We start from the raw sequence: 21,893 nt of genomic DNA, 5'->3' as shown, positions 1-21,893 counted from the left end.
ACATGGCCTTGTATGGAAACAGGAATACCCTTGAACAGAAAGGTCTACAAAAAGTAATGGATAAAGGCCCAGTCCATTACAGACAGAGTCTTCCCCATCATTGAGCACATCTACATGGAGTGCAGTCACAGGAAAGCAGCATCATTCATCAAGGGTCTGATGAAATGTCTTGGCCTGAAACATCGACTATGAATCCTTTTCAACAGATGCTGCCTGATCTGCTGAGTCATGTGTGTTGTTTCATTCATCAAACACCATCACCATTGAGGTCGTGCCCTCTTTGCGCTGCTGGCGTCATGAAATATGTACAGGGGACTTAGGACCCGCACCACCATGTTCAGGAACAGTTATTACACCTCAACCATCAGGCTCTTGAATCAGAGGAGATAACTTTACTCAACCTTACTCACCCCATTATTGAGCTGTTCCCGCAACCAATTGATTCACTTTCAAGGGCTCTTCATCTTACGTTGTTGATATTTATTGTTTTTTTTTAACTTGTTTTTCTTGGCTTGAGCTGGTAAAACCTGAGGAACTGGCATAGCCAAGCAAGATAGGAACTTTTGGACTATTCTAGTGGTGTTTAGCCTTGTGAATTTCTGAAGATTTACATAGATATTATGGTGTAGCCCTAATTGTTTAATGCTATTGCGTAGTGCCTTTGGGATGACACCAGTTGTAGATATTACTATCAGGACAATGTAGACCTTGTTCATGTTTCGAAGACTTTCAATTTCCACTTATAATTCAGCATATTTTTGGTGTTTTTCACTTATTGATTTCTGTAAGTTATATGTGCTTGGAATGGCTATATCTATTAAATAAGTTGTTCCTGATTGTTTATCCTGTATTATCATATCTAGACGATTATTATGGATTGTCCTATCTGTAACAACTGATAGGTCATAATATAATTTGAGGTATTCTGACTCTAAAACTGCAGGCTTGTATTTATAATAGGGTATAATTTCATTTATGTCTTTGCATTTTAAAACAAGTTTTTGATGAATGATGTTTGTCATTAGATTGTGCCTTTGTAAATAATCAGATTGATTTAAACTGCTACAGGATTCTGTAACGTGTTGTTATTATTATTATTATTATACTATTATTTTTTCTTTATTTTTCTCTTTGCCAAGTTTGTTGTCTTTCTCTTCTTTCAGTTAGTCCTGACGAAGGGTCTCGGCCCGAAACATCGACTGTACCTCTTCCTATAGACGCTGCCTGGCCTGCTGCGTTCACCAGCAATTTTTGTGTGTGTTTCTTGTTGTCTTTTGCACGTTTATTATCTTTTGTACATTGTTTGTACATATGTACTGTCGGGTGCAGTCTTTCATTGATTCAAATGTGATTTTTGTATTTATTATGATGGCCTGCAAAAAATGAACTTCTCAGTTTTGTATCTGATGAAATGCATCTATGTTGACAAGAAGTTTACTTTAAACTTTGAACTTTGAAAGTTGTCCTTCTATGTCTCAAATTTTCGACATTGTATGTTGCAGTGTTGGATTTTTATTGAAGTGCCAGCATACATATATCCTGCACCAAGATATATTCTCTAGCCGGGGGTTGGGTGGGGTTTAATGCTATTTTCAAGATCATAAGGCCATAAGACATATGTAGGAGCAGAATTAAAGCACTGAGACATTTGAGTCTACTCCGCCATTCCATCATGCCTGTTTATTATCCCACTGAACACTATTCTCCTTCCTTCTCCCCATAACCTTTGATCCCCTGACTAACCAAGAACCTAACAACCCTTGCATTCAATATACTCAATGACTTGACCTCCACAGCCGTCTGTGGCAATGAATTCCACAGTTTCACCAGCCTTTGGCCAAAGAATCTCCTTCTCTTCACCGTTCTAAATAGAAATCCCTCTATTCTGAGGCTGTGCCAAATAGTCCTAAGCTCACCCACCATAGGAAACATCCACTCTACCTAGGCCTTTCAATATTTGATATGTTTCAATGAGATTCCATCCTTGCTCTTATTTTCTAGTCTTCGTCAAATGAATGCTAACATTGCATTTGCCCTCCTTACCACCAACTCAACCTGAAATGTAACCTTTAGGGAATCCTGCACAAGGACTCCCAAATCCCTTTGCAGTTTCTATTTTTGACATTTCTCCCCATTTATGAAATAGACTATGCCTATATTTCTTCTACCAAAGTGCATGACCATATACTTCCCTACACTATATTCCATCTACACTTCTTTGCCTATTTTTCTAATCTGTCCAAGTCCTTCTACAGTCTCCATGCTTACTTGACATTATCTGTCCTCCACCTATTTTTGTAGCATGTGTAAACTTGGCCACAAAGCCATCAATTCCATCATCCAGATCATTGACATTTCGTGAAAAGAAGTCCCATCCTCATGTGTGGCACCTTGTTAAAGGCCTTCTGAAAATCAAAATAAATGACATCCACTGACTCTCCTTTGTTTGTCCTGCCAATTATTTCCTCAAAGAATTCCAACAGGTTTGTCAGGCAATATTTTTACTTAAAGAAGCCATGCTGATTTTGACCTACTTTATCATGTGCCTCCATGTACTCCAAAACCTCATCCTTAATAATGTCCAACCATTGAAATCAGGCTAACTGGCCTATAATTTTCTTTCTTCTGTCTCCCTCCCTTCTTAAAGAGTGGAGTGATATTTGCAAATTTCTAGTCCTCCTGAACCATTCCAGATTTATTATTATTATTATTGTCCAAGACAGAGTTATTATTAATCTATGATTTAAACACAACACTCAAAATGTTTTGAAAACAGGCTACAAAAATGCCAATGCTAGAATCTGAATCAATATCAGTAATTATGGGAGAACTTAGCCAGTTAAGCAGCATCCATAGCAAGAGAAATTTTTGGTCAGTGATTCTTCTGCTGAACATAAAAGTTTAAACATGCTTCCAGTATATGACTTACATTAAAAATTTAAAGATATATATCAGCCAAGCTTCTCTAGATACCTTGGTCAAAATACCATGTGCAGATAATTTCTGTGAATTAGCAGGCAAGCTTTTCTGTATCCTTGGTAATACTTCTCACTCAATATCATTAAAGCAGATTATCAGATCATTGCACTATGTGGGAACTTTCCATACATCAATTGGCTACCACATTTCTAACATTACAACAGTGACAGAAAAATGCTTCATTGTCTGCAAAGTGCCTTGGGATGTCCTTAGGTTGTGAAAGTCACTGCATGAATGCAAGTTCTTTGTTTCTTTATTGACTGACAAAGAAAGCACCCACAAATTGCGGTGCCAGTAGTCCAAATCAGAACCGGCAATTTGCCAATGCGTTAGGCTCATGCCAGCGCTGAACATTCATTACGTATTGGATGAAATAGATTTCCCATTGAGAGTTAGAGCAAGGTTGTCTCTGAGGTTTCTCTTATCTCCATCTTATTGTCTGAGCACAGCATAAAATATCCAAGCCGTATAACAAATATTTTACCCTTTACTTTGCTGTGAAACTAAAATGTCCCACATTCATAATTTATCTACTGTTCCAGAGGAAATAAAGAGATTGGTATCTTCAAATTGCCATGAGAGCCAGATGACACAAAAATGTGCAATTAATGTTTAACCCCATAGACTAACGGTAGAACAGTCAATATTGTTTCAATTTATCTGTGAAATGTTTAAAAAATGTATAGAATTTTCTGACAGATAACATCAATAGCTCTGCTAGAATAGTTTTAAACAATGGGGTCCTTCTATCTTTCTTAATTGGTTTGCAGCCATTTTTAGTTTTCCCTGTTTCATCTGAGAGATTGCTATCCCAATTTAACATGTTTTTCTGGAGCAATTTAAATCTAAAAATACTAAAGGAAATTTGGCAGACTGAACTGAGTTGCTTTACAGTTGGTGCCAATCTACGCACAAGTCCACTCGCGTTCTCTAATGCCTCATTTAATTTCAGTCTCTGAGCTCTGTTAAAATTCTTCCCCAAATCCCATACAAATGTCCTCATTGTTCCAGATTCCTTTCCTCTTACAGAGCAGACCTCAAATATCCTCACTTCTTTCCTGCTCTGTAACTAAGTCAACCCACTCACTCATTCATATGTTAAACATGCATAATGGGCCTCCACATTAATTAACTAATTTCAGACCTTTACAGCGATGTGGAGAGTTTTGAATCTCTCCAGTGTCTTTCAGACCAATTGAACTGATGGCTGAATAGTCTGAATAATAGAAGGAAGAAAAAGTAAGCAGTTTCAGTGTTCTGCTCAGCTCCAGCTTTTATGCCGCCTGAGGGGGAAGGGCCAAAACTTCATCAGCAATTCTAATGCTCTGCAGCAGCGGATGGGAACCAACTCTGAAGGCCTGCAGATTAATTTGTGTCAGATGTTGCTGCTGACAAAAAGTGAGGGAAAAAAAGAGTTCACATATAAACATACCAATGCGGACGGGTGGTCAAGAACTTTCTTTCACTAAAGAATATCTTCTAAACACTATCTGAAGTCCATTTTTTGAATAGAAAACCACCACATTAAAGTAGCATTTAACGCCTTTTGACATAGGTTTCTGTTTTGTTTTCTCCCTCACCCCATAAGAAAAATAAAGCAAAAATAGTTTTGCAAATCAAGTTGAGTTTAGTGGCTTGCACGATCACATAGGATTTCACATTTGCTTTCAAATTTGGCCATTGATCAACAGTATAATTTACAATATATACTTTTATTATTTTATTTTATATTCCCAGTGGGTGCAAGTGCTTACTTTCAAATATTGCATGACAATGACTCCATTCAATTTTAGATCATATTTTACAGGTTTTGAGGAAAGCAGAGAGCTAATAACACAAGGGTCAACTGTTATTATGAAAAAAAACACCTGTATCAGACCAAAACCTGTTGAAATATAAAAAAATTAAGCAAGTCGAAGCGTCTGGATAGATGCCTATACAATTCAGGCATATCCTTGTCCAAGCACAAAATTCCAATGCAGACCTTTCATTCATTTCCATTATGTGGAAATACTGACCTAAGCATAAAATTGCTTGGAAAACTGTACCTTTTTTTTCACTGGATTTTACAGAAGGTTAAATCTTTCTGTGTCATTATGCACAATTACCACTATTACAGATGTTCAGTTTTATCACAGAGGAGGTCTTTCTTCCAAGCTGTATATTATGAATCATCAAATAGGTTTTATGTTGTGTTTTGAGCATAAAGACTGAGAGAAAAAGATGTAGAGTATTCAATATCTATATAGTTTGTTGTGAATTTTTCTCAATTTGATAATGTGTTGCTGTGGTTATGGTCACCTTACTTGTGGTCAGTTATGCATGCATGACCAAAGAATTAAACCTCTCGTAGGCATAATTTTATGGCGATTGGAGGAAAATATAGGCAGGATGTCAGAGGTAAATTTTTTACACAGAATGGTGAGTGTGTGGAACACATAACCAGGAGTATTGTGCAGTCAGATATATTAGGGACATTTAAGAGACTCTTAGACGGGCACATGGATGAAAGAAAAATGGAGGCATGTGTGGGAAGGAAGTGTTAGATTGACTTGGAGTAGTTAAAAGTTCGGCACAATATCATAAGCCAAGGATCCTGTTTGTTGCTCTACTGTTCTATGTTCTGTATGTCATATTTTATTATGTTCTGACGCAATTTAATTGTGCTGGTGTTTTGATAGTCACACGCAATTACTTGCATTTTTAATGTAGGTTATTTTACATGGATAAAATCACTCTTCAATTGTCACGGAATAGTTCCACTAAGCTAGACTTGCAGCTCTCTATTGATTTCTCCCATAGAGAAGTGACTGTATTTGTATTGAATAGTATTTACTGTCAATGTCTAATCTTAAATTGAATACTACGGTATAGAAATAATAATTCTTCTTTTCTCTTCCACTTTCTATCACCAAATAGTGTCTTGCAGGTAAGAAGCACTTCAACAGAAGTTGGTCATTCAGCTTCTCAAACCAGTTCTTACTTTTATCTAGACCATGGCTGACCTGTACCCCAACTCTATTCACCAGCCTTTGAACAGGTACCTGAACCTCAACTCCACTCATCAGCATTTGAACTAGTCTTAAAAAAAATGCAAATTAATGCTATGAAATTTTGTGCACATTTGGGAAGATCAGATATGACTGTGATGCTTCATTGACTGTTTTGTGATCACAATAACTATAAAGCTTTTCAGTGTTTGACATAACTTAATGCAAATGTTCACAATTGTAATAAATAAAATTGCATTAACATTCGGACTGTCAGTATGTTTTATAGGTATGCATTGCATTTAATTTATTTTTATTGATGTTTTTCTTGTGAACATGTTTATTTGATGTGGCTTTGCTACAAGTAAGTTTTTCATTGCATCTGTACATATGTGTACTTGTGTATATAACAACAGACTCAACTTTGACTTTGAATGAAAACTTGAGGTCACTGTTCTCATCTATGAGTACTTAAGGTTGGTAAAAATTAATTTGTCCACTAAATTTATACAACAGCAAATAAAAAAAAAGAAAATAGTGAAGGGTCATTGACCAAAAATATTGCATCTGTTTCTTCCTCCACAGATGCTGCATGATTGACTGAGCATTTCCGTCATTCTTCTGTTTTTATATTTGATTTCCAACATTCACAGTATTTTGCTGTTTTTAAAGTAGTAAGCAATTAGCTATTGCAGATTTTAGTTTTGAATCCTGTTACAGAAGATCTTCTGTACCTTCCTTTCAACACCCTGGAGACCTTCCATGCAGTGTTTCCTGCAGCTGTGCCTTTGGTTTCTTCCTATCACATGAATATGCCGTATTATTGAAGAACACTGCTTGTACAGTAGCTATAATGTTAAATGTACCCATTCTAAAGTAAAGTACACAGAAGCAATCTGTGCATATGGTTCCACTTTATAAGAAATCTGAGCACTAAATCTGATCAGCAACATTCAACAATTTCTTTTGCAACTGGTATTCAATCTCTAGAAACGCTTTTGAGTTTAAAAAAAATAACACATTTAGCCTCAGAAGCAGATAACATGTTCCACATTGTGTAAATATTTTCAATACCATACTGCTGGAAAAAGTTGTATTTTTGAAAAAAAAACCACTAACCTGAAAAAAAATGAAGACTTCCATTTCTCAAAAGATTGAAGTGGAAGGTATGTTTTCTGAGAAAATGTAATATGGTCTGTTTGTCATGAGAGCATTAATCCATAAGAATTTCAGGCCTCCCGAGTCTGAATGTAAATAGAATGAATTATGTTCTCTGTTCTTTGCATTTTAATGATAGATAGGCCTTGTTTGGGGCTGTTTTGAAAGTTTTCTCTGAGACCCTTTATTCAGTGATTGTGGGAAAGTGGTGGGTGAAGACAGGTCTGTGTTGCAGGCGTCTTTTAAATACTGAGAGTAAAACCTGTCCTGTGGCAATGGGTGCTCAAAAACTCACAATAACAACACCAAACATGTAAAGAAAAACAGAAAAAAAAAGACTTGTGGACTTGTACTCAATGGTAAGATAAGCAGGAGAAGACAAAGACTACAAGTTTTGGGGATTAAGTGGTGGTCTCTCTGCTGCTTGCCCCTCTGCCGACCATTCTGCTCACCCGAGGAGTTGTTTTTGGTCTCCCGGAGCCGAGACAATGGTTGCTTTGGATAAAGAGGGAAGCCTTAGAACAGCGTGTAGATTTAAGGCTGGATAGGAGGCATTGTGTGTAGGCCATGCCCATTACTCATCCGCTGGCATGGGGCTCTCTTCCTTTTGTCTAGCAAGATGATAAACTTTCGAGGCCTTTCGTGGAACAGAAGGCCTTTTCAACAGCATCCAGAAACTGTGCCATGACGATCATGTGAAAGTATCGTAAACACCCTCCCCCAGCCACAGTCAGCTGTCAAGAAAACAGGCACTGGGATTTAGGAAGAAAATGAAGCGAAGGATTTCTCTGCCCTACCCCCTTCTATTCCTCTGTTGTCTTTTTCCCAGCAGTGTGTTTGTTGGATTTATGCAGCTTCTAATATATAATGATCATAATATGGTAATATTCTAAAAGAAAATCTACACTGAAATGACATACAATAAACACATACAGTAATCCTTTAACCCCTCAAGTTACAAGGTCTCTGAACAAATACATTCTTGTGGCATCTCAGTGAGAAATGTACAAGCACTCCAAGGACAGCAAAATGAAGGTAACGGTTGATACATCTATCTTGCTGTATGGCAATGGTGAGGCGTCTAATAAATGGGTTTCACAAAAGTATGTGTTTGAGCATTTGTTTGTTATATAAGTAATTCTAGGAAGGTACCTGCAATGTGTGGCAAAAGAAGAATCGGACACTTTATTTGAATGACAAACCATTTTTAGGATGTGCAAAACAGGATTTTCCAGATCTTTTGAGGAAATAGCACAGAGTCAAATAGGGAAAAAAAAAAGAATTTTGGAGTACAACTCAAATTTGCTGAAGTTGTTGATTTGTCTGATTTCAGACCCCAGCTCAGGAACTAAGTTTTACGAATCTAAATTGTTGGAGGATAATGCAAGATTCCAACGTCAGATCAAAGCTTTCTAAATGGGAGATGTTCCTCAGAGTTAGAAACTTGCTATTTTAAATGCCCGGCCAGATGGATTGAAAAGGAAGGGTGTTGGGACTGGAGGTGAGGGTTGAGCTGGTCCTGCTTGTTCCCTCTGCGACGTTGTCTCTGCACCGCGTCCGAGGCTGTAGACCTGCTCCAACTGCTCCAGGCTTTATGTCTGCAGGCTCTGCGACACTTCGCTCTGCTGTGTGCTGAACTGAGGCTGAGGCTGTGGGCCTGCTCTAGCTGTTCCCGGGCTTCGTGTCAGTGGACTCCCTTTTGTTCTGAATGTTGTTTGCTTACTTTTAGCATTTGAATTAGGTGTTGGATTTTTTTTTAGTGGGTTCTTTTGGGTTTCTTGTTGAGTGGCTGCCTGTAAGGAGATGAATCTCAAGGTTGCATAATGTATACGTCATGAATGCTGAACTTCAAACTTTTCAATTCATCCCCTTGCAACAGCCGCACATATGTATTGTAATTATTTTTAATCCACGGGTTCTCATAAATAGCTCATCAGTGCGCCACTGTCTCAAACGCCAAAGGAAACTCAGCATGTTCCCAATGACTTTTGCTAATTTTTACAGATGCACAATCAAAAGCTTCTTCTCCAGCTATATCACAGATTGGTATGGCAACTGCTCTGCCTGGGAATGCAAGTAAATGAAGAGAGGTGTATAGCAATCCAGTCCAACGTGCAAACCAGACAAGCCTCCTCTGACTCTGTCTACACTTCATCTGCCTCAGGAGAGCAGCCAACATAATCAAGGTCTCTCCCATCATGGTCAGACTCTCTTTTCCCTTTCCCCATTATCAAATTGAATTAAATTGAATTGACTTTATTACTTACATCCTTCATGTACATGAGGAGTAAAAATCTTTACGTTATGTTTCCATTGCAATGTGCAATTTTTAGTAATTTATAATAAATAGTATGTACAACAGGGCAGTCAATATAAAAATATAGATGTGTCAGCATGAATTAATCAGTCTGATGGCCTGGTGGAAAAAGCTGTCCCAGAGCCTGTTGGTCTTGGCTTTTATGCTGCGGTACCGTTTCCCGGATGATAGCAGCTGGAACAGTTTGTGGTTGGGGTGACTCGGGTCCCCAATGGTCCTTTGGGACCTTTTTACACACCTGTCTTTGTAAGTGTCCTGAATAGTGGGAAGTTCACTTCTCTAGATGCGCTGGGCTGTCTGCACCATTCTCTGCAGAGTCCTGCGATTGAGGGAAGTACAGTTCCCATACCAGGCAGAGATGCAGCCAGTCAGGATGCTCTCAATTGTGCCTCTGTAGTAAGTGCTTAGGATTTGGGGGGGCCCATATGAAACTTCTTCAACCATCTGTGGTGAAAGAGGCACTGTTGTGCTTTTTTCACCACACAGCCAGTATGTACAGACCACGTGAGAACCTCGGTGATGCGTAAAGCTGTTCACTCCCTCAACCCCAGATCCATTGATGTCTATAGGGGTTAGCCCGTCTCCATCCCTCCTGTAGTCCACAACCAGCTCCTTTGTTTTTGTGACATTGAGGGAGAGGTTGTTTGCTTGACAGCACTGTGTCAGGGTGATGATTTCTTTTCTGTAGCCTGCCTCATTACTATTTAGGCAGAAGATACAAAAGCTTGGAATACATAAAACCATTCTCAAGGATGGTGTCTATCCCACTATTATAAGGCTGTTGTATGAATCTCTTATACAATAAAGATGATCTCTTGATTCCATGATCCACTTTGTCATGGCCCCTTAAACTTTATTTGTCTACCTTACTGCACTTTCACTATAACTGTAACACTACATCCTGAATTTCTGTTATCTTTTTATCTTTTGTGTTACCTCTATGTATTTACGTATGGTATGATCTGTCGGGATGCCACACAAACAAAGGTTTTTCACAGTAATTGTATGTGACAACAATAAACCAATTACCAATTACCACAAGTGAGAATGGAGAACTGAGTGTGACTCACTGACATCTGAAAGACAATTTTACTAACAAAAGAAAGATTTGGATTTCTATGAGCAGCACATACAAAATGCTGGAGGACCTCAGCAAGTCAAGCAGCATGTCCAGAGAACTCCGGAGAACATACTGAGTTCATCCAGTATTTTGTCAGCATCTCTTGTGTTTTTGACACGTTTTGGCATTAACATTCCTTTCAGAATATCCTAAATGCTGCAATATAGGAAATGTGTTTGCCAAATCGCTCTTAGTAAACTCCCACAAAGCATATTTTATTTTGTTTTCTTATGAATCTGCTAACCAAATTGGCACTATTAGCATAACTTTATGCTTGGCATCTTATTCCAACCACTTCAGTTCTCTCCTGTGGATCCAATAAAACTCCCAGGGACTTTTTAGGAGAAAAATGAAAGTTTTCCCTGGTCAGTATCAACTCTTCAATGATACCCATAATCTCAGAAAATTAATCTTGCAGGACAAGAGACAAGAGACTCCATTAATTTTTTCAAAGGATCCTTAAAGCAGCAAGGAAATGTGAGCTATTATATTTTGGGGACAAGCTTTCCCTGGGATGAAAGTATTTTGTTAAGAAGGCATTATGTTTGGAAGATATTTTGTGAAGATGCATCTCAAGACAAATACTTTTTTATGAAGAAAGCATCTTATGAGGGAAATACTTTTAGAAGAAAGTAACTTGTGAAGAAGGAATCCTGTAAGGAATTAACCTTGAAAGAAGGAATTTTGTGAATAACTTATCTTCTGGGAAAGATGTCTGGTGAATAATGTACCTCATGAAGAAAGAATATTGTGCAGAATGTACCTTGTGAAGACGGCATCATGTAAAGTAAGTACATTGTAAGGAAAATAATTTCATGAAGAAGGGATCTTGTGAAGAAGTCAAGATTCAAGAACGTTTATTATTAAAGAATGTAAAAATTACACAACCTTGGGATTTGTTTACTTACAGGGAGCCACAAAGCAAGAAACCCAAAAGAACCCAATTAAAGAAATAAAAAGAATAAGAATAAAAATAAAAGAGAAAGAGAAGCAAGAGAAAGAAAAAATATATAAATCATGCAAATCATGCAAACAATTGAAGTGGACAACAATATTCTGAACCAAAATCGAGTCCTCAGATCCAAACCCTAGAGCACTTAGGAGTAGGCCTAAAGCTTTGCTTATCAGTTCATCATATTAGCCAGCTCAGAGCACAGTATTCGGGGCAGTCTTCATAGCCTCAACACCATGGAGAGAGGAGTGACCATCACAGAGAACAAGTGAAATCGGCTCTCGTCTGGATCTCTACACCCTGTCTTTTCAGTCTTTTGGGGCCAGAGTTTAAATTGACTAAACAATGGATAGCGAAAGGATATGGTGCCCTGGAGAGAGAAGAGAACAACACAGAGAGTGAGTGAAATCAGCTCTTGCCTCCAATCTGGGTCAGAGTTTAAGTTGTCTAAACAGTGATTTGTACCTTGTACTAGAACCTGGCTGCAGTGAAAGGCTCCGGGCCTAGATCACACTACCACCCATCCCAAAGCCACTCTCAAGCTCTTCATATCAGCTTGGCACCCAGAGCAATCTAACCTTGCACCCAGACAAGTCGTACGTGCACCAAATCTCCTCTGCCCAAGCCCCGACTTCTCCTTTCGGCACCCACGGCGATCCAACCTCGGACCTGAGCCATTTGTACGGGCATCAAACTCCATCTCCAACGAGTCTGCAACACACCATCCCGGCTCATCCCCCAAACTTGCCTCTCCATTGCTCAGCCCTTCACTGTTTGCAGCAATAAGTTAACACAAGTAACCTTACAGAAGGTCTTTTTAATGATATTTTTAGTTGGATTTCTTACCTTTTTAACTACCAGAGAGTTATTGCATGTGTCGGGTGCACCATCTTAACCAGAAGTTATCTGATGAAGGAAGTATTTTATGATAATTGGTGCTTCAGAAAGGAAATAATCAATCCTGTGCCAAAGAACATCTAGGTGTGCACACTTAGTGACATTTGCCTGGTAGCAATCACATCTATCATAATGAAGTACTTCAAGTGGTTGTCTATGGCTAGAATTAACTCTTGCCTGCATGAGGACCTGGACTCTCTGCAATTTTCCTACCACCTCAATTGGTCAACATCAGACACAACCTCACTGCCGCTTCACTCAGTATTGGAGCACCGAGACAACCACAAGACATACATTAGATGATTATTTATTGATTATATCTCTGAATTCAAACCACCGTTCCTTCAGTACTAATGACCAACAATCAAAGCCTAGGTCTCTGTATTACACTCCAACTGGAGCTTCAAATGCTTCATCAGGACACCACTGTCAGGGTGGATCATTACTAGCATCTCCTCCCCCCAGACTATCAATACAGGCTCACATCAAGGATGTGTGTTTATCCATTTCTCTGCTATCTCTACAGATATGACTATGTGGCCAAGCGTAGCTCAAACCATATCTATAAATTTACCCAAGACTCCACCATTGTTAGTCAAATCTCAATTGGTGATGAGGAGACATACAGGAGTAAAACAGGTCAGCAAGACCAATGACAACCTCACACTGAACATCAGCAAGACTAAGGAACTGACTGTGGACTTCAGGAGGAGGTAGTTTGGAGAGCACACACCAGTCCTCATTGGAGAGTCAGCAGAGCATAGGGTGAGCAGCTTCAAGGTCCAAGCCTTAAACATCTCAGAGGATCTAACCTAGGTCCAACACATCAATGATGAAGAAGGAACATCAAAAGATTTACTTTGTTTGCAGTTTGAGGAAATCTGGAATGTCACTGAAGGTTGTTACAAATTTTTACATAGAACATAGAATAGTACAGCACAGTACAGGCCCTTCAGCCCACAATGTTGTGCCAACCCTTAAAGCCTGCCTCCCATATAACCCCCCAACTTAAATTCCTCCATATACCTGTCTAGTAGTCTCTTAAATTTTGCTTGTGTATCTCCCTCCACCACTGACTCAGGCAGTGCATACCACGCACCAACCAGTCTCTGAGTAAAAAACCTTCCTCTAATATCCCCCTTGGACTTCCCACCCCTTACCTTAAAGCTACATCCTCTTGTACTGAGCAGTGGTGCCCTGAAGAAGATTTGCTGGCTGTCCACTCTATCTATTCCTCTTAATTTCTTGTATACCTCCATCATGTCTCCTCTCATCCTCCTTCTCTCCAAAGAGTAAAGCCCTAGCTCCCTTAATCTCTGATCATAATCCATACTCTCTAAACCAGGCAGCATCCTGGTAAATCTCCCCTGTACCCTTTCGAATGCTTCCACACCCTTCCAATAGTGAGGCAACCAGAACTGGACACAGTACTCCAAGTGTGGCCTAACCAGAGCTTCATAGAGCTGCATCATTACATCGCGACTCTTAAACTCTATCCCTCGACTTATGAAAGCTAACACCCCATAAGTTTTCTTAACTACCCTATCTACCTGTGAGGCAACTTTCAGGGATCTGTGGACATGTACCCCGAGATCCCTCTGCTCCTCCACACTGCCAAGTATCCTGTCATTTACTTTGTACTCTGCCTTGGAGTTTGTCCTTCCAAGGCTGAGGGTAGCAGACACCAACAGAATCAACAAACTCATTCGTAAGGCCAGTGATGTGGTGAGGATGGAACTGGACTCTCTCACGGTGGTGTCTGAAAAGAGGATGCTGTCCAAGTTGCATGCCATCTTGGGCAATGTCTCCCATCCACTACATAATGTACTGGTTGGGCACAGGAGTACATTCTGCCAAAGACTCATTCCACCGAGATGCAACACAGAGCATCATAGGAATTCATTCCTGCCTGTGGCCATCAAACTTTACAACTCCTCCCTTGGAGGGTCAGACACCCTGAGCCAATAGGCTGGTCCTGGACTTATTTCCTGGCATAATTTACATATTACTATTAATTATTTATGGTTTTATTACTATTTAATTATTTATAGTGCAACTGTAACAGAAACCAGTTTCCCTCAGGATCAATAAAGTGTGACTATGACTATGACTATGACTATGTGTACCACCTCACACTTTTCCGGGTTGAACTCCATCTGCCACTTCACAGCCTACTTCTGCATCCTATCAATGTCTCTCTGCAATCTTTGACAATCCTCTACACTATCTACAACACCACCAACCTTTGTGTCGTCTGCAAACTTGCCAACCCACCCTTCTACCCCCACATCCAGGTCGTTAATAAAAATCACAAAAAGTAGAGGTCCAAGAACAGATCCTTGTGGGACACCACTAGTCACAATTCTCCAATCTGAATGTACTCCCTCCACCACCACCCTCTGCCTTCTGCAGGCAAGCCAATTCTGAATCCACCTGGCCAAACTTCCCTGGATACCATGCCTTCTAACTTTCTGAATAAGTCTACCGTGTGGAACCTTGTCAAATGCCTTACTAAAATCCATATAGATCACATCCACTACACTACCCCCATCTATATGCCTGGTCACCTCCTCAAAGAACTCTATCAGGCTTGTTAGACACGATCTGCCCTTCACAAAGCCATGCTGACTGTCCCTGATCAGACCATGATTCTCTAAATGCCTATAGATCCTATCTCTAAGAATCTTTTCCAACAGGTTTCCCACCACAGATGTAAGGCTCACTGGTCTATAATTACCCGGACTATCCCTACTACCTTTTTTGAACAAGGGAACAACATTCGCCTCCCTCCAATCCTCCGGTACCATTCCCGTGGACAACGAGGACATAAAGATCCTAGCCAGAGGCTCAGCAATCTCTTCTCTCGCCTTGTGGAGCAGCCTGGGGAATATTCCGTCAGGCCCCGGGGACTTATCTGTCCTAATGTATCTCTTTCATCAATCAACTTCCCAGCTCTTTACTTCACCCCTCTCCCACTTTCACCTATCACCTTGTTTTCTTCCTCCCTTTCTTCTCATCCTGACTCCTCTTCTTTTTTTCTCCGTCCTGCTGAAGTGTCTCGGCCCGAAACATCGACTGTACTCATTCTTATAGATAGTGCCTGGCCTGCTGAGTTCCTCCAGCATTTTATGTTTGTTGCTTTGTAATTGTTCTATTTTGCGTGGACATGACAAACTCCCCTCTCTCTCTGCTCTTCTATCAAAATAAAAGGTTCAGCAGGCTAGTCAGATCTATCAAACATGATAGCTGGTCCTGACCCTATTCTCTTTTGCTAAGTAGCAACTTGTATTTCAGGCAGATGAATAACGATCAAGGCTAGGAAAATATCTTCAGTTGCTCCATTTCACCTCTACCCTATCCCATACATTTAGTTCAAGAACACTGAGGGTAAATCTATTAATCCTCCTGCACTCCTGGATATGATCAGTTACATGTCCACAGACAAAAGGCGAAACCCAAAATGCAGATGATCACTGGGCTTATTTCCCCTTAAAGATTATAAGTTCTCTTTATCACATTAAATTAGCATTGAATGGAACCAATCAGTTGAATGCATCTTATGACATGTCCAACGTATAATATTTTTAAATAGTCTCCCTCCGGGCAAGCACTGGAGGAGCTGTGCGCTGTAATCAGCAGGCATGAAAAAGCTCACTCTGATGCCTTCCCTATCATTGTGGGATTTCAACCAGTCCAGCTTGAAGAAGTGTCTGAACAACTACCACCATCATGTCACCCGTGAAACCAGAGGAGCCAAAACTCTTGACCACTATTACGCCACCATCAAGAATGCTTGCTATTGCATCCCAGGCCCACACTTTGGAAAGTCTGATCATCTGGCTAAACCTCTTCTCCCAGCGTACAGGCAGAAACTAAAGTCCGCAGCAAAAGCGGTGAGGACCAAGAAGTTGTGGTCAAAAAAGGTTGAGGAGTGCCTACAAAACTGCTTTAAGTCGGTGGACAGGACAATATTCAGGGTATCATCTTCAAATCTGAATGAATAGGCTACAGTTGTTACCAATTTCATTAAGGTCTGTGTGGATGAGTGTGTGCCTTCAAGAACATACGGGATATACCCAACTGAAAAGACATGGATCAACCAGGAGATTTGCAGTCTGCTGAGGGCTAGATCTATGTTATTCCAGACCATACTTCCCATAAAGTGAAGCCTAACAGCATGAATGGCTGTGATGCTTCCTCCCAGATGAGCTGAATGCCTTTTATTTACTTTTATTTACTGTATTTATGTATTTTTGTGGAGTAGGTCCTTCTGGCCCTTGCAGCCAGATTGCCACTGCAACCTCTGACACCCCCAATTTAACCCTAACCTAATCATGGGACAATTTACAATGACCAAATAGCCTACCAGGTAGGTCTTTGGACTAAGGGAAGAAACTGGAGCACCTGGGTAAAATCCATATGTTCCACAGGGAAAATGTAAAGACTCCTTACAGATGGTGCTGGAGTTGAACTCTGCACTCTGACACCTCAAGCTGTAATAGTGTAGCGCTAACTGCTACACTACCATAGCATTTATGCACATTTTGAAATGGAGAATAAAACTACACCTGTGTGAAATTCTGCAGGACCTTATTAATGGTAGTTGCTCCTAGCAGTGTGGAGGATCAGAGGGATCTTGGGGTTCAAGTCCATAGGACACTCAAAGCTGCTGCACAGGTTGACTCTGTGGTTAAGAAGGCATACGGTGCATTGGCCTTCATCAATGGTGGAATTGAGTTTAGGACCTGAAAGGTAATGTTGCAGCTATATAGGAACCTGGTCAGACAACACTTGGAGTACTGTGCTCAGTTCTAGTCGCCTCACTGCAGGAAGGATGTGGAAACCATAGAAAGGCTACAGAGGAGATTTACAAGGATGTTGCCTGGATTGGGGAGCATGCCTTATGAGAATAGGTTGAGTAAACTTGGCCTTTTCTCCTTGGAGCGATGGAGGATGAGAGGTGACCTGATAGAGATGTATAAGATGATGAGAGGAATTGATTGTGTGGATAGTCAGAGGCTTTTTCCCAGGGCTGAAATGGCTAGGATGAGAGGGCACTATTTTAAGGTGCTTGGAAGTAGGTACAGAGGAGATGTCAGGGGTAAGTTTTTTATGCAGAGAGAGGTGAATGCACGGAATGGGCTGCCAGCAGTAGTGGTGGCGGCGGATATGATAGGGCCTTTTTAGACTCTTGGATAGGTATATGGAACTTAGAGAAATAGAGGGCTATGGGTAACCCTAGGTAATTTCTAAAGTAAGTACATCTTTGGCACAACATTGTGGGCTGAATGGCCTGTATTATGCTGTAGTTTATGTTCTATGTTCTACCTGGTGATTCTATGATCTCTGTCTCGGTGGCTGATGTCAGAACATCTTTTAAGAGGGTGAACCCTCACAGGGCATCAGGCCCTGATGGTATACCTGGTAGGGCTCTGAAAATCTGTACCAACCAACTGGTGGGATTATTCAAGGACTTCTTCGATCTCTCACTGCTACAGTTGGCATTCCCACCTGTCTTCAAAAATACCTCAATCTTACTATTGCCCAAGAAGAGCAGGGTGAGCTGCCTCAACGACTATTGGCCAGTGGCACTCAGATCTATTGTGATGAGGTGCTTTGGGAGATTGGTCATGGTTAGAATAAACTCCTGGTTTAGCAAGGAACTGGACCTACTGTAGTTTGTCTATCACCATAATAGGTTTGTACAGATGAAATCTCACTGGCTTTCCACTCCTCCGTTGATTAATTACAAAACAGTGTTCAACACAATTGTACCCTCAGTTCTATTAAAAAGGTCAAAGTTCAAAGCAAATTTATTATCAAAGTTCATGTATGTCACCATAAAGAACCTTCAGGTTCATTTTCTGGCTGGTTTACTGAGAAAATCCTATAACTATAATATAATCAATGAAAGATCACACCACCAAGGTGGACAACCAGCGTGTAAAAGACAACAAACTGTGCAAACACAAAAATAAATAATAATAATAATAATAAGTGAGCAATAAATATCAAGAACATCAGATGAAGATACCTCGAAAGTGAGTCCATAGGTTGTGGGAACATTTCTATGATGGGGCAAGTGAAGTTGAGTGAAGTTATCCGCTCCAGTACCGAAGCCTGATGGTTGAGGATAATAACTATTCCTGAACCTGGTGGTGTGAGTCTTGAGGAACCTACACCATTTTCCTGATGGCAGCAGTGAGAAGAGAGCATGGCCTGGGTGGTGAAAATCCCTGGTAATGGATGCTGCTTTCCTGCGACAATGTTCCGTGTAGATGTACTCAGTTGTGGGGAGGGCTTTATTGTGATGGACTGGGCTATATCAACTACTTTTTGCAGGCTTTTCCATTCAAGGGCGTGGGTGCTTCTATACCAGGCTGTAATGCAGCCAGTCAATATAGATCGAAAGAGGTCTTCAAAGTTTTCATGCCGTGCCGAATCTTTGCAAACTCCTAAGGAAGTAGAGGTGCTGCCGTGCTTTTTTCTTAATTGCACTTATGTGCTGGGCCCAGGACAGATCCTCTTAAATGATAACACTGAAGAATTTAAAGTTGCTAGCCCTCTCCACCTTTGATCACCCAGTGACGACTGGCTCATGAACATCTGGTTTCTTCCTCCTGAAGTCTACAATCAGTTCCTTGGTCTTGCTGACATTGAGTGAGAGGTTGTTGTTGTGGCACTACTCAGCCAGATTTTCAATTTCCCTCCTACATTTGCCATCATCTTTGATTTGGCCAATGACAGTAATGTTGTCAGCAGAACAGGCTCCTCGCCTCCATGTCCAGCATGTAATTCTCTAAGACTTCCACCATCTCCAACAGGATCCTTCTGCCAAGCACATCTTTCCCTCCCCTCCCCCCCAACTTTCCACTTTCCACAGGGATTCCCTTCTCCATTCATTCCTCCCCACTGATCTCCTTCCTGGTATTTATCCTTGCAAGTGGAACAAGTGCCACACCTGCCTCTACATTTCCTCTGTCACTTCCATTCAGGGCCACAAGCAGACCTTCCAGGTGAGCAGTTACTTCAACTGTGAGTCTGTTGTGGTCATCGGCTGTATCCAGTACTCCCATTGTGGCCTCCTGTATATCGGTGAGACCTGACGTAGATTGAGAGTCTGCCAGAAAAAAACAGGGCCTCCTGGTGGCCACCCATTTCAACTCTACTTTCCACTCCCATTCTGACACGATGAGTTCACACTCAGGCTGGGGGAGCAATATTCCATCTGGGTAGCCTCCAACCTGACGGCATTGACTTCTTTAACTTCTGGTAATTGACATCCCCCTTTCACCATTCGCCAATTCAGTTTCTCTCTCTCTCACCTTATCTCCTTACCTGCCCATCACTTCTCTCTGGTGCTCTTCCCCCTTCTTCTTCCATGACCTTAGACCCTCTCTTATTATATTCCCTCTTCTCCAGTCCTTTATCTCTTTCACCAATCAACTTCCCAGCTCTTTACTTCACCCCCTCCCTCCGAGTTTCACCTACGACATAACACCCTGTAGTTCTTCCTCCTTTCCTCCCACCTCTTACTCTGACCTCTCATTTTTTTTCTTCTAGTCCTGATTAAGGGTTTCAGCCTGAAACGTCACCTGTACTCTTTTCCATAGATGCTGCCTGGCCTGCTGAGTTCCTCCTGCATTTTGTGTGCATTGCTCCAAAACCTGGGCCTCTGCAACTGGATCCTCGATTTCCTCACCAGAGATCATAGTTTGTACAGATCTGAAACAACGTTTCATCCTCACTGAAAATCAATATAGGAACATCTTAAGGGTGTGTGCTTAGCCCACTGCTCTACTCTCTCTACACCCATGACTGTGTGGCTAGGCCATCTATAAATTTGCCGATGACACAGCTATTGCTGGCAAAATTTCAGATGGTGATGAGGAGGTGCAAAGGAGCAAGATAGATCAGCTGGTTGAGTAGTTTCACAACAAATACCTTGCACTCAATGTCAGTAAGACCAAGGAATTGATGGTGGACTTTAGGAAGGGGAAGTCGAGAGAACGCATACCAGTCCTCATTGAGGAATCAGTGGTGGAAAGGGTGTGTAGTTTCAAGTTCCTGGGTGTCAACGTTTCTGAAGATCTATCCTGGGCCCAAAAAATTGATGAAATTACAAAAAAATGCACCACAGCAGCAATATTTCATTAGGAGTTTGAGGAGACTAGGTATTTCACCAAAGACACGTGAAAATATCTACAGGTGTACTGTGGACAGTATTCTAACTGGTTGCATCACCATCTGGTATGGAGGGGCCGCTGAGCTGGATTGAAAAAAGCTGCAAAAAGTTGTAAACTCCACCAGCCCCATCATAGGCACTAGCCTCCCCAGCATTCGAGAACACCTTCATAAGGAGATGCCTGAAAAAGGTGGCATCCATTATTAAGGACCCCCATCACCCAAAGCTTGCTCTTTTCTCATGGTTATCATCAAAGAGAAGGTACAGGAGCCTGAAGACGCACACTCAGCGATTCAGGAACAGTTTCTTCCCCTTCGCCTTCAGATTTCCGAATGAACGTTAAACTCCTGAACACTACCTCACTATTTTTTCCCTCTTATTTCGCACACATCATTCAAGTTTTTGTATACAGTATATACTTACTGTAATTTACAGTTTCTTCTTATTAGGTATTGCAATGTACTGTGGCTGCAAAACACTGAAATTCACGTTGTATGCCAGTGATATTAAAACTGATTTCTTTTCAATTGAACCATCAATTGAACTCAGTGCTGAGCTGAGCGAGTTGCAATAGGTTCACGACTAAAAGTTGCATGCAATATTTTCTGTAATGTTCCATCCTGTACGTTTTTCTCTTTGGGTTGTTTTCTGTTTAGGTATCACAAAACTCAGTACTATGTGGAAATTGTGAGGTGCACACACTGGAGGGATAAAACTGACGTAGTGGTTGCCGCATAATAAGTCATGGAAAATTCCTTGCAATATCATTGAAAGATGATTATGTCATTAGGTTTAAACAACAAGATACACCCATGTCAGTAGCACATTGTCAATTACAGTGAGTATTATTTAACATGTGAACTTCAAATTTTGAGCTGGAAGATCAAAACACATAGGCAATCAGCTTCCAAACTATGATAAATTATTTCCACTGGTCTGTTCTCAGAAACAATTAAATTCCTTTACCAAATCTCTCCCAACCATTTGGTAGCTGCTCAGCATCAAGACAGATTACCGTATGGACTTAGGGAGCTGGTGACAGTAAGTATGGGGCCTGTGTTGAAGCTCTCCACCAATATAGGGAAAGTGCTCACAAATGCTGGATGAAAATATTCCAGTATTTTATCATTATTATTAGATTTATTAAGAAAGACCTGTATTTATATAGCACCATTCATACTTCCAAAAACATTGTAGCCAAGGATCAAAATCAGAATCAGGTTTAACGTCGCCAGCATATGTTGTTAAATTTGTAACTTAGCAGCAGAAGAACAATACAATACATGATAAATATA

Source organism: Mobula hypostoma, chromosome 8 (genome assembly GCF_963921235.1).
Source record: "Mobula hypostoma chromosome 8, sMobHyp1.1, whole genome shotgun sequence".
NCBI classification, from domain to species: Eukaryota; Metazoa; Chordata; class Chondrichthyes; order Myliobatiformes; family Myliobatidae; genus Mobula; species Mobula hypostoma.
This window is presented reverse-complemented; position numbering follows the sequence as displayed.